The 13,480-nt window shown below is 39.4% G+C and overlaps 1 non-coding gene across 1 annotated transcript; it reads left to right on the top strand.

The window, feature by feature from the left end:
* The first annotated feature begins 4,188 nt into the window (after nt 1–4,188).
* LOC112447664 (U6 spliceosomal RNA) lies at nt 4,189–4,295 on the top strand. Its single transcript, XR_003035842.1, has one exon. It is a non-coding gene; the product is annotated as a U6 spliceosomal RNA (small nuclear RNA).
* Nucleotides 4,296–13,480: the final 9,185 nt, after the last annotated feature.

Raw genomic sequence — 13,480 nt, 5'->3', positions numbered from 1 at the left:
GTGAAACGACAAAGACTGCAGCATCCAAGAAGGCCTTCCCAATGCTGAGACTCCTGATCTCTACCTCCAGAGCCTCGGTAGAGCCTAAGACGGTGAGTACTTTATCAGGCTCCTAAAAGGAATGAAATGCCTCTATTGCATCCTTTTAAAGTCAAGTGACCTGACATTAAAGAAGAGAGGTTCAAAAAGTGGGCTTATTTTTTCTTTATGACAGGACCAAAGAGGCACAAAGTGAAAGGATTTCATTGTATAATAACATGAGGTATTAACTATATTGTGGTTAAGAAAAATTATGGAGCAATTTGGAAAATGCTTCTCTTTTTTCTGATGGGTTTATTTTTTTTATTTATTTTTTTTTTTTAAACTTTACAAAATTGTATTAGTTTTGCCAAATATCAAAATGAATCCGCCACAGGTATACATGTGTTCCCCATCCTGAACCCTCCTCCCTCCCCATATCATCCCTCTGGGTTTAAAATATCCAGTCTGTGAGAATTAACAAGCAACTGTGTCTATGTGTGTGTGTGTGTGTGTGTGTCTAACAGTTATCAGATGTCCCTGTAGACAACTAGAATAACAAAGAAGTAGGTACATCTGCTGCACATAGTGGCAACGAAAAACTTGAACCTGCCTTGGAGTACCTACATCTACCCGGACAGTCCTGTTGGTATTTTTCTATATTTTTCAAGACCAGCATTCCAGTAGAACTTTCTGTGATGATGAGAATTATCTATCTGCACTGTCCAGTACAGAAGCCACAAACCATATGTGGCTATCAAACACTTGAAATATGGTTAAGACAATTGTGAATTTTTATATTATTTAATTTTAATTGATAAGCTGTATTTAATTAAATAGCCACATATGGCTAGTAGCTATTGTACTGGACAGCACAGTTCTAGGTTGACTCTGTCCTGTTTGAGGCAGAGTCTGCCAAGGGGTATAAGATGCACCATGGAGGGTACAGAGGACACTGTGAAACACACGAGAAACAAAGCACTGGTGATGGATAAAGCTCAGACCAAGTGCCGTGACAGCACAGAGCAGCTGTGGTACCTCAGATCTTCTCAAGCACCTGCTGCTCGCAACAAAACAAAACACAAAACCCTTGGCCAAGTGACATTTTCAGAAAAACCCTAGAAAAGGGCATATATTAGTGAAATGGAGAGATGTGGAACAGATATAACAAACTCAAATTAGTAGAAGAGTGTAATCCTAATGATGATGAAATCTTCATCTTCATTCCTGTTAGTGAGAAGCCCATTTTGGCAAGCGGCCAAGGAAGCACCAGGCTGGACACAGTGCTGGGACTGGACTTCCCTATCATCCATAGGCAGTGACTCAGGAGGCAGAGCTATGGGTTGAGAAATGCCTCAACTTTCCAAATATTAGACTGTATGGTCTCCTGGGCCTTTTATGCAAGGTAGCTCTTCAGATAATGAAAACCATCCCCAAGGCATGGAGTAACAATAACTACCTTCTATTTTTTAATTTCTTTTCCTAAGGCCAATTTTCATACGCCATATGACAAGACCATGATATTCATTTTGCATGCTCCCAGGTCAGAGTTCAGGATGCAGAACTTTCCTTTGGAGAACTCAAACATTTCTGGCATAGTACCAGAGTATCTGGCATACTACTCAGGGCCCAGACTCCAGTAGCCACCAGCAAGTAAGGAGTGTGGTACTGCCATGTTATTAGTTCAGAAATGGTAGGAATCAGAAGTCATTCCAGGGAATATCCCAGGAGACTGATGCAGGTTAGAGAAGGAGAAGACACAGAGAGGAGGCAGATGAGGTGAAAGGAGGAAAAATACAAGAGGAGACATCTTACTTTCTGTTCATCCCACACCAGTGGAAAACTATGAGTGGAGCTTCCTCAAGCAGTTCTAACCACCGTTCTTTTTTCCTGGCTGAGCAGCCTCTAACACCTTCCAGCAGTCACAAGGTAAAGGATAAAATCCTACGCTTAGTAACCAAGGCTCACGAACCATGTCTTGTATGTTCCAGATGAATTGATCCTTTTACTTCTCCCACACACATCATGTTGATTAGGGCCTCTACACCATCTTTATATCAGCTACTCCCACAAGCTAGTTCACTCTAACCACATCCTTCCTTTTTCCTACCACTTTACAAGCCAGCTAATATTGTCCCCTTCTGGAAGACTTATCCAACTAATCAGTTCAAAAGGAGCTCTCCCTCCTTTTTAGCACACCTAGATTTACTGATAAATTTCTTCCTTTGTTTGTAACTCTTCAAATGGGTAATAATTTCTACCAGATAGAGCCCACTACAGGAACAGGATTATCATCTCTGAATTTCCCACAGCACCCAGCACAGAGCCAGGTGTAAATCAATCACTTAGGGTGCTTTGGTTCATTTCAACAAACATTCTGAGTATTAACTCTGTGCCAGGAGCCATTCTAGATGTTTCTGCCAGAGTCAATATAGATAATGGACAGGCAGTAATACATTTATCTCATCTTCACATACAGGTAAACCAATTCTCAATTCCTCTGATTCTTCAAGGCTAGACAGTTTTCCTTTGACAAGAAAGACCATTCCCCATATCAGACCTGACTATTCCCTTTACCATAACTTCACTCTCCGTAATGCTCTTGTTCATGTCAGTAGCCTGAAAGCACTAAAGGAGGACAGACACAATCTACAGCAAAGTCATCTCAATTCCTACTATTGGGCAAATCAGGTATCAATCCAGGTCTCCCTCCATAATGAAAAGCAAACTAATAAAGAAAAATGTGAGACAAACAAAAGATTCAGCAGTTCAAAAAAAGTGACCCAACTTGAATAATTTTTCCAACAGATTCCAAAAGGACATTATAGCAATAGAAACAATATAATCAGAAAAAAATATGGTAAGAAAAAAATGTGATTATGGAATTGCAGATTTTTTAATCCCAATGGAAGCAGTAAATAGAAAAACTAGGTACTACAGAAAACAGAATCAGCATATTAGTAAACAAACTTAAAAAGGAATTCTGAGAAATTCAAGGGAAAACACATGAAGAAGAAAATTATGGCATTTGGAAGAACTCCAGATAAGGTAAGTGAGTACAAAAAGAAATTTTAGAAGGAGAGAACTGATTAGATGAAGACCTAAAGAAATAGCTGAAGTAAATCTCCCTGAGATGTACAGGGTTACAGGTGCCAGGGATAAAACAGAAAAGAGCTCACACAAGGTACCCACTCTCACGGATTTCCACAAATAAATGACTAGAGATATTTCAGATGCTAGTAAATGTTTTAAAGAAAAAAAAATGAAGCGATATAATACAGTAACTTGGTGACAGAATGACTACTTTAGGTTTAGGGAGAATTCTCCGAGGTGACAAATGCATTTAGTCTTGAAGGAAAAGAGGGCAATAGTCATGATACGAAGCCTTCTAGGTAGAGAAACTACTTTGTGCAAAAACCCTTAAGTATAGGCACAGCACGGTTTAGGAAAAGAAATAAAGCCAGTATGGCTAGAGCATAGGAAGCAAAGGGGAGAGTGTGGTGAGATGCGGCTGGAGAAATAGCTGGGGGTAGATTACATAACATAAGCATGGGAAGAAGTCTGAGTGTGAGAGAAGTCACAGGAGAGCTTTCAGCTAGAAAATTATTACTCTGGCTGCTGACTGGAGAATGGATTGTAATAAGGTAAAAGTAGAAGAAGGAGACTGATGGGAAACCTATGTCAATAGTCTAGGGAAGGAAGGACAATAAATATGTACTTGAGTTTTCAGTGGATATAGAAAACAGATTAGAAACAAAGACATGGGCAAAAATACAAAAAACAAGAAACTAGAAGTTATCATAGAAAAAAAAAACCCAACTTAATTAAATCAGAGGGTTATCTTGCTTGATATTCCAAAACAAAGACATTCATAAGTATTTCTGGGCTGAAAATAGCTTACAAAATTATAACTAAAATAACCAGGGAGAAAGAAAGGTATTAAAAAAAAGTGTAAAGCTACTACTATAATGGATACCTTAACATATGTTTTTCAATCTTAGATCAAGCAGACAAAAGATACAGAGAATTTGTGTATTATTAATAATTAATAAACCTGGCTTCATAGAGATTAAACACATATCCTATAAATTCTGAATATATATTCTGGTCCAAAAATCGTAAGAATGATAGTGACTTTTTAAAAGTCTCTATCTAGATAACTGTATATCAGTGCTCTCTTCAGTAGCACACATACTAAAATTGGAATGATATAGAGAAGACTAGCATGGCCCCTGCATAAGGATGACTTGCAAATTTGTGAAGCGTTCTGTATTTTTGGGGGTGACCTAGAGGGGTGGGATAGGGGTGGGTGGGAGGTTCAAGAGAGAGGGGATATATGTATACATACAACTGATTTGGGCTTCCCTGTGGTTCAGATGGTAAAGAATCTGCCTGCAATGCAGGAGACCTGGGTTTGATCTCTGGGTTGGGAAGATCCCCTGGAGAAGGGAATGGCAACCCACTCCAGTATTCTTGCCTGGAGAATTCCATGGAGAAAGGAGCCTGGTGGACTACAGTGCATGGGGTAGCAAAGAGTCAGACACAACTGAGCAACTAAGCACAACAACACAGCTGATTCACTTCATTGTACAGCAGAAAGTAACACAACACGGTAAAGCAATTATACACCAATTAAAAATAGGTATGTTAAAAAATAACTGTAAGTCAAAGGGGGAATCAAAATTGCTAGTAAATGAAAGGCAACATCAATTATCATGCTACATATTAAACATATATGAAATGGATTAGATAAAAAAAAGTTCTCAAAACACAAAGAATTCTAGGATGTAGAAAGCTGGGAAGAGTATTGCTCACACCCTAACACAACAGCAATAGCCGGATAAACCATAAAATGGTAACTTTTCCTGGACCCATCAGAGAACTGAGGTCACAGAGCAAAGAGCTAAAATCTAAGGAAACTCAGGTGCCAACACTTAAGAGGTGGAACATGAGCACATGTTTACCTGTGGCAGAACACAAAAGAATGAAACACTGGGCTCCACAGAAGAAGGTAAGAAGAATTCACACAAAACCTTTCAATGAATTGCTAAAGGCAAAGTATGGGCTACATAAGAGTATGGAACTCCTGGGAGTCACAGATACAAGGGAAATTCACACCTCTCCTGCTCACAGGAGAGACTATTTCTGTCCCCGGGGCTTTCTCAATGATCCTGCCCCTCCTCTCCATGACATTCAAAACTCTTCCTTGTATCTTTGGTGGGTCTTGGGCAGGAGATAGTATAATGAACCTCTCACAATGGTAGAACACTTCTAAAGATTTGGGGCCAGATCATTTCCTGACCTCCCATATGGCAACAAAGTTTGCAAACTCTCTAATTGAGGCTGGACCAGGACAACACAGGATCCCCGTTGGTTTCCACCACTAGAGTAGCCAAGCCTAGTACCAGACAATAGAAGATTACTGCTAGGGAGGGGCAAGAGTGCATCAAGAAAATCCTGAGGTACAAGTACACTGCAAGTCTCAAAGCTGCAGGTGAAGCAGGAATATTTAAAAACAAAACAAAACAAAACTTCTGGAAACCTAGCCTCTTCCTAAGCAAAATGTTTTGAAGCTGAAGTTACACTGAAGGCAAAATATAGCAATGAAAAATTATCTCAAACTCAAATACTAAGTAAATTGACTCAGATCTCCACACTAATGGCTTAGGAAAAAAAGAAATGTGCATACTTCCAGGAAAAGAAAATCATATTTACATAATGGTATTACATACTATCCCAATTCCCAAGAAGGGCAGTACTTTAGGACATTCAGTACATCACAACATTCAAACCACCAGACAAGTGCACTCATCTCCCACGTTAGTATGAGGTTATGCTCAAAATCGTCCAAGCTAGGCTTCAGCATTACATGAACAGAGAACTTTCAGATGTTCAAGCTGGGTTTAGAAAAGGCAGAGGAACCAGAGATAAAATGCCAACATTCGCTGGATCATAGAGAAAGCAAGGGAATTCCAGAAAAACACCCACTTCTGCTTCATTGGCTACACTAAAGCCTTGGACCGTGTGGATCATGACAAACTGTGGAAAACTCTTGGAGAGATGGATATACCAGGCCATCTTATTCGTCTCCTGAAAAACCTGTTATGTGGGTCAGAACAGTTAGCACCCTTATCGAAAAACTGACTGGTTCAGGATTGAGAAAGGAGTACAATAAGGTTGTTTATTGTCACCCTGTTTATTTAACCTATACTCAGAGCACATCATGTGAAATGCCAGGCTGTATGAGCTGTGAGCTAGGATCAAGATTGCTGGGAGAAATATCAACAACCTCAGATATGCAGATGATATCACTCTTATGGCAGAAAGTGAAGAGGAACTAAAGAGGCTCTTGATGAGGGTGAAGGAGGAGAGTGAAAAAGTTGGCTTAAAACTCAATATTAAAAAAAACTAAGATCATGGCATTTGGTCCCACCATTTTATGCCTAATAGAAGGGGAAAGGGTGGAGGCAGAGGACAGGTTTCCTCTTCCAGCTCTAAAATCACTGTGTATGGTGACTGCAGTCATGAAACTAGAAGACGATTTCTTCTTGGCTGGAAAGCTATGACAAACCTAGACAATGTGTTAAAAAGCAAAGATATCACTTTGCTGACAAAGGCTGGTTTAGTCAAGGCTATGTATGGTCTTTCCAGTAGTCATGTATGGATGTGAGACCTGGACAATAAAGAAGGCAGAGTGCCAAAGAATTGATGCTTTTTAACTGTTGTGCTGGAGAAGACTCTTGAGAGTCCCTTGGAAGGCAAGGAGATCCAACCAGTCCATCCTAAAGGAAATCAGCCCTGAATATTCATTGGAAGGACTGATGCTGAAGCTGAAACTCCAATACTTTGGCCAAGTGATGTGAAGAACTGACTCACTGGAAAAGACCCTGATTCTGGGGAAGACTGAAGGCAGAAGGAGAAGAAGGCGACAGAGGATGAGATGGTTGGATGACATCACTGATTCAATGGACATGAACTTGGGCAAACTCAGGAGATGATGAGGGACAGACAGGGAAGCCTGGGGTGCTGCAGTCCATGGGGATGCAAAGAGTTGGACATGACTTGGTGATTCAACAACAAATTACACACTATATTACATACAAGTATGCAATAAAAATTATGAGACACATTAAAAAAAAGAAAACAAAGTACTGTTAACAGACAAAGCAATTATCTGAAACAGAATCATGAAAAACCAGATATTAGAATGAACTGACAATTTAAATGTAAGGTAAATCAGTTAAAGTCTTGAGTAAAAAAAAATGGATGGCATATATGAACAGATACGGAATTCCAGAAGAAATATAAAAATCATAAGAAAGAATCAAATGGAAATTCTAGAAATAAAAAATACAATAAAAGAGTTGAAGAATGCCTTTGACAGACACATTATAGACTCAATACAGCCAAGAAAGAATCAAGGAACCCAGAGACAGAGTAATAGAAATTACTCAAATGTAAACACAAAGAGAAAAAGGGTGTAAAAAAACAGAACAGAGTATTCAGGAGCTGTGAAAAAATATCAAGTGGTCTAATATATAGGTAATTAGAATCTCAGAAGGATGAAATATAATTAAAGGGAAAAAGAGAAACATTTAAAGATAAGTTCGGCAAGAATTTTCAGAAAACAATGAAAAATATAAACTAGAGAAACAAGAAACTCAGAAATCACAAACAGGATAAATACTATCCCCCCAAAAAATCACACTTAGACACATCATTCAAACTGCTAAAAAACAGACAAAAAGAGAAAAATCTTGAAGGCAGTGAGACAAAAAAAAAATTACACACAGAGAAACAAAGGTTAAAAATTATAGCAGACATATTCATAAACTAGGTAATACAGAAAACAATGGAGTGAGATCTTTAGTGTTCAAAGTAAAAAAAGCTGTCAACCAGGACTCAACAACTGATGAAACAACCTTTTAAACTGAAGGAAAAAAAAAAAAAAACCTTCCGGAAAACAGACTTTATTTTTTTTGAGCAGTTTTAGGTTCACAGCAAAACTGACCAGAAAGTACAGAGTTCCTAGACATTCTCTGCCCTTACACATGCACAACCTCTCTCACTACTAACATATTGTACCTCAGTGGTGCAAATTTTTTTACACTGCAATTTTTTACACATGCAAAAATTGATGAACCTAAACTGATATACATTATTATCACCTCAAGTCCACAATTTACATTATGGTTGACTCTTGGTGTTATGGGCTTCCCTGGTGCCTCAGTGGTAAGCAATTTGCCTACGAATGCAGGCGACATGGGTTCTTTCCCTGGGACAGGAAGATTCTCTGGAAAAAGAAATGGCAACCTACTCCAGTATTCTTGCCTGGGAAATCCCATGGACAGAGGAGCCTGGTGGGCTACAGTACATGCAGTCACAAAGAGTCGGAAAAGACTAGACAACAACTTGGTGTTGTACATTCCATGAGTTTGGACAAATATAATGGCATGCATTCACCATTACAGTATCATATTAAATGGATCACTACCCTAGAAACCCTCTGTGCTCTGCCTATTCATCCCTCCTTCCCCCATTCCCTAGCAACTAGTGATCTTCTGTCTTCATAAGTTTTGATTTTCCCTGAATTCTATGTAGTTGTAGTCATACATTATATAGCCTTTTCAAATTGGATTCTTTCAGTTAGCAATACACATTTAAGGTGCCATCATATCTTTTCATGACTTGATAGCTCATTTCTTTTTGGTCCTAAGTAATAACCCATGGTCTGGATGCACCATAGTTTATCAATTCATCTACTAAAGGACATCTTGGTTCCTTCCAAATTTTGGCAATTATGAATTAAGTTGTTATAAATCTTTATGTGCATGTTTTTGTGTGAATGTAAGGTTTAACTTATTTGGGTAAATATCAAGGAGTTGTGATTGCTGGGTGATACAGTAAGACTGTTTATTTTTTAAGAAACTGCTGAACTGTCTCCCAATGTGGCTGTAAAGTCATTACTGATGTAGTTAAGATTAATACCTACTATATTTGTTACTGTGACTTCCACCAGTGACTTCCCTGGTCGCTCAGATGGTAAAGCGTCTGTCTACAATGCGGGAGACCCAAGTTCGATCCCTGGGTGGGGAAGATCTCCTGGAGAAGGAAATGGCAACACACTCCAGTATTCTTGCCTGGAAAATCCCATGGACGGAGGAGCCTGGTAGGTTACAGACCATGGGCCCGCAAAGGGTCGGACATGACTGAGCTCTCACTTTCTTTCATATTTGTTACTGTTTTCCATTTGTTGCCCTTGTTCTTTTTTCCTGATTTTTGTCTTGCCCTCTTTTCCACCTTCTGCAGTTTTACTTGAGCATTGTATATAATTCCATTTTCTCTTTCTCAGAATATCAATTATTGTTCAGTCACTAAGTCGTGTCTGACTTTTTGTGACCCCATGAACTGCAGCACACCAGGCTTCCCTGTCCTTCACTATCTCCCAGAGTTTGCTCAAACTCATGCCCACTGAGTCACGGTTGATGCCATCCAACCATCTCAACCTCTGTCGTCCCCGTATCCTCCTGCCCTCAATCTTTTCCAGCATCAGGGTCTTTTCCAATGAATCAACTCTTCCCATTAGGTAGCCAAAGTATTGGAGCTTTTGCATCAGTCCTTCCAGTGAATATTCAGGGTTGATTTCCCTGAGGACTGACTGGTTTGATCTCCTTGCTGTCCAAGGGATTCTAAAGAGTCTTCTCCAGCACCACAGTTTGAAGGCATCAATTCTTTGGTGCCCTGCCTTCTTTATGGTCCAACTTTCACATCCATACATGACTACTAGAAAAGCTATAGCTTTGACTTTACCAACCTTTGTTAGCAAAGTGATGTCTCTGCTTTTTGATATACTGTCTAGGTTCATCATAACTTTTCTTCCCTTTGGTTGAGCATTAGGATTTCCCTTTCTTTTTTAATTGGAGGAAAATTGCTTTACAATGTTGTGTTAGTTTTTGCCATACAACAACATGAATCAGTCATAACTATATATGTATCCCCTCCCTCTTGAGCCTCCCTCCCTTCCCCTCAACTCACCCCTCTAGGGCATCACAGAGCGCTAGGCTGGGCTCCCTATTTTATATAGCAACTTTCCACTAGCTGTCTATTTTATGCATGATCGTGTATGTATGTTGATGATACTTTCTCAACTCGTCCCACCCTCTCCTTCCCCTGCTGTGCCCACAAGTCCGTTCTCTATATTTGTGTCTCCATTCCTTGCAAATAAATACATAAATACCATTTTTCTGGATTCCATATATATGGAATATACATGATATTTGTTTTTCTCTGACTTACTTACTCTGTATAACAGGCTCTAGGTTCATCCACCTCACTACCAGTGACTCAAATTCATTTCTTTTTATGGCTGAGTAATACTCCATTGTATATATGTACCACATCTTCTTTATCCATTCATCTGTCAGTGGACATCTAGGTTGCTTCCATGTCCTGGCTATTGTAAATAGTGCTGCAATGAACACTGGGGTACATGCGTCTTTTAGAATTGTGTTTTTCTTGGGGTATGGGACCCAGCGATGGGACTGCTGGGTCATATGGTAGATTTATTCCTAGGTTTTTAAGGAATCTCCATACTGTTCTCCATATTATCAGTTTACATGCCCTCCAACAGTGCAGGAAGGTCTCTTTTTCTCCACATCCTCTCCAGAATTTATTGTTTGTAGATTTTTTGATGATGGCCATTCTGACTGGTATGAAGTGATACCTCATTGTGGTTTCGATCTGCATTTCTCTAATAATGAGTGATGTTGAGCATCTTCTCATGTGTCAGCTGCATGTGTTCTTTGGAGAAATGCCTGTTTAGGTCTTCTGTCCATTTTTTGATTGGCTTGTTTGTTTTCCTGATATTGAGCTGTATAAGCTGCTTATATATTTTGGAGATTAATCCTCTGTCAGTTTCATTTGCAATTACATTTACAATTAACCCAAGTCCACTTTCAAATAATACTATACCACCTACAGTATTATTTTTTCCTCTGCCTTCTTTCAAGATTTTTTTATCTTTGATTTTCTACAGTTTGAATATGATATACCTAAGTGTAGGTTTTTCAGTATTTACCATGCTCATCATTCTCTGAGTTTCCTGTATCTATGGTTTGGTATCTGAAACTAACTTGAGGAAGTTCTTAGTCATTGATGCTTCATATATTTCTTTTGTTCCTTTCTCTCTTTCTTCTTTTGGAACTCTGATAATGTGTTATTTAGGCCTTTTGTAGTTGTCCCACAGTTTCTGTATATTCTACTATTTTTAAAGACCTTTTTCCTCTTTGGTTTTCATTTTGGGAAGTTTCTATTAACACACCGCAAGCTCACTGTTTCTTTCCTTGTCTGTGTCCAGTATCCTGATTAGCCTATCTAAGGCATTCTTGATTTTTGTTACACAGTTTTCTAACTTCTAGCATTTTCTTTTGATTCTTTTCTTAGAGTATCCACATCTCTGCTTTTACTACCCATCTGGTTTATGTGTTTTCCATTTCTTCCTCTAGAACCCTCTACATATTAATCACAGTTGTTTAAAAGTTGTCTGTAAAGTCTAACATCTCTACCATATCTGGGTCTGGCTCTGATGTTTGCTCTGTCTCCTCAAACTTTTTTCCTCCCCCTCCTAGTATAGTTTATAATCTTCTGTTGAAAGGACATGAAGGACAGAGAAGTGAGGTCAGAGGGCAAACCTCTGTATCATAAATTGTAACAACAGACAGGTAGAGCAGAAATCCACCTCCATGAGAATGAGTACTGGGATAGAAAGGTCTTAACTGTGATTAATAGGATCCTAGAGGCTCAGTATGGACAAGATTGAGAGATAAAAAACTCCAGGGGGATCCTAGTCATGAGAGAGCTCTCATACTTTCATGAGTTTTATCTCTGGCATCCCTGCAAAGTTCTCACAGGAAAGAACACAGAAAAATCCCCTCATACTTTGGGTAGGAGTATAGAAAAGGGAATTGTTTTGAATTATACTAGAGCATTCTGGTCTTAACAAGGCCTGCTGTCAAGAGAATCTACTTTACCATGTGAGAAGGCCTTTAGCAATACAGTGGAGAGAGTGGCATGTTATAACTCCATGATTAGGTCTCAGTCTTTTGGTGATCCTGTTCCTGTGGACTGTCAGCTTCACCAGTGTTTCTTAGTTCCCCCACCCCCTTAGGTGGGAGAGGATGGATAGAGGGGACTGAAGTTGGTATTTCCTCTCCCCTATATGGAAGGTTAGAAAGAGCTAGAGTTGGGTATTTCCCTCACCTCAGGTTATTTAGATTCTGATAAAACCCCAGCTCTGGTAAAGTAGATTCTCTTGACAGCAGGCCTTGTTTTTTTCATTGTTATTGTATAGGAATTCAAGGGATTTCTGTGTATTAATTTTATATCCTGAAACTTTACTATATTCATTGATTAGCTCTAGTAATTTTCTGGCAGTATCTTTAGGGTTTTCTATGTAGAGGATCGTGTCATCTGCAAATAGTGACAGTTTTACATCTTCTTTTCCAATCTGTTCATTTTATTTCTTTTTCTTCTCTGATTGCTGTTGACTAGGACTTCCAAAACTACATTGAATAGTAGTGGTGAGAGTGAGCACCCTTGTCTTATTCCTGATTTTAGAGGAAATGTTTTCGATTTTTCACCATTGAGGATAATGTTTGCTGTGGGTTTGCTGTATATGGCTTCTATTATATTGAGGTATGTTCCTTCTATGCCTGCTTTCTGGAGTTTTCATCATAAATGGGTGTTGGATTTTGTGAAAGCCTTTCTCTGCATCTACTGAGATAATCTATGAAGAGGAACTAAAAAGCCTCTTGATGAAAGTGAAAGTGGAGAGCGAAAAAGTTGGCTTAAAGCTCAACATTCAGAAAGCTAAGATCATGGCATCCGGTCCCACCACTTCATGGGAAATAGATGGGGAAACAGTGGAAACAGTGTCAGACTTTATTTTTCTGGGCTCCAAAATCACTGCACATGGTGATTGCAGCCATGAAATTAAAAGGCGCTTACTCCTTGGAAGGAAAGTTATGACCAACCTAAATAGCATATTCCGAAGCAGAGACATTACTTAGCCAACAAAGGTTCGTCTAGTCAAGGCTATGGTTTTTCCAGTGGTCATGTATGGATGTGAGAGTTGGACTGTGAAGAAGGCTGAGTGCCGAAGAATTGATGCTTTTGAACTGTGGTGTTGGAGAAGACTCTTGAGAGTCCCTTGGACTGCAAGGAGATCCAACCAGTCCATTCTAAAGGAGATCAGCCCTGGGATTTCTTTGGAAGGAATGATGCTAAAGCTGAAACTCCAGTACTTTGGCCACCTCATGCGAAGAGTTGACTCATTGGAAAAGACTCTGATGCTGGGAGGGATTGGGGGCGGGAGGAGAAGGGGACGACAGAGGATGAGATGGCTGGATGGCATCACCGACTCGATGGACGTGAGTTTGAGTGAACTCTGGGAGTTGGTGATGGA

Source organism: Bos taurus, chromosome 7, assembly GCF_002263795.3.
Source record: "Bos taurus isolate L1 Dominette 01449 registration number 42190680 breed Hereford chromosome 7, ARS-UCD2.0, whole genome shotgun sequence".
NCBI lineage: Eukaryota > Metazoa > Chordata > Mammalia > Artiodactyla > Bovidae > Bos > Bos taurus.
The sequence above is the reverse complement of the archived record's forward strand: the minus strand, read 5'-3'. Positions and strand labels throughout refer to the sequence as shown.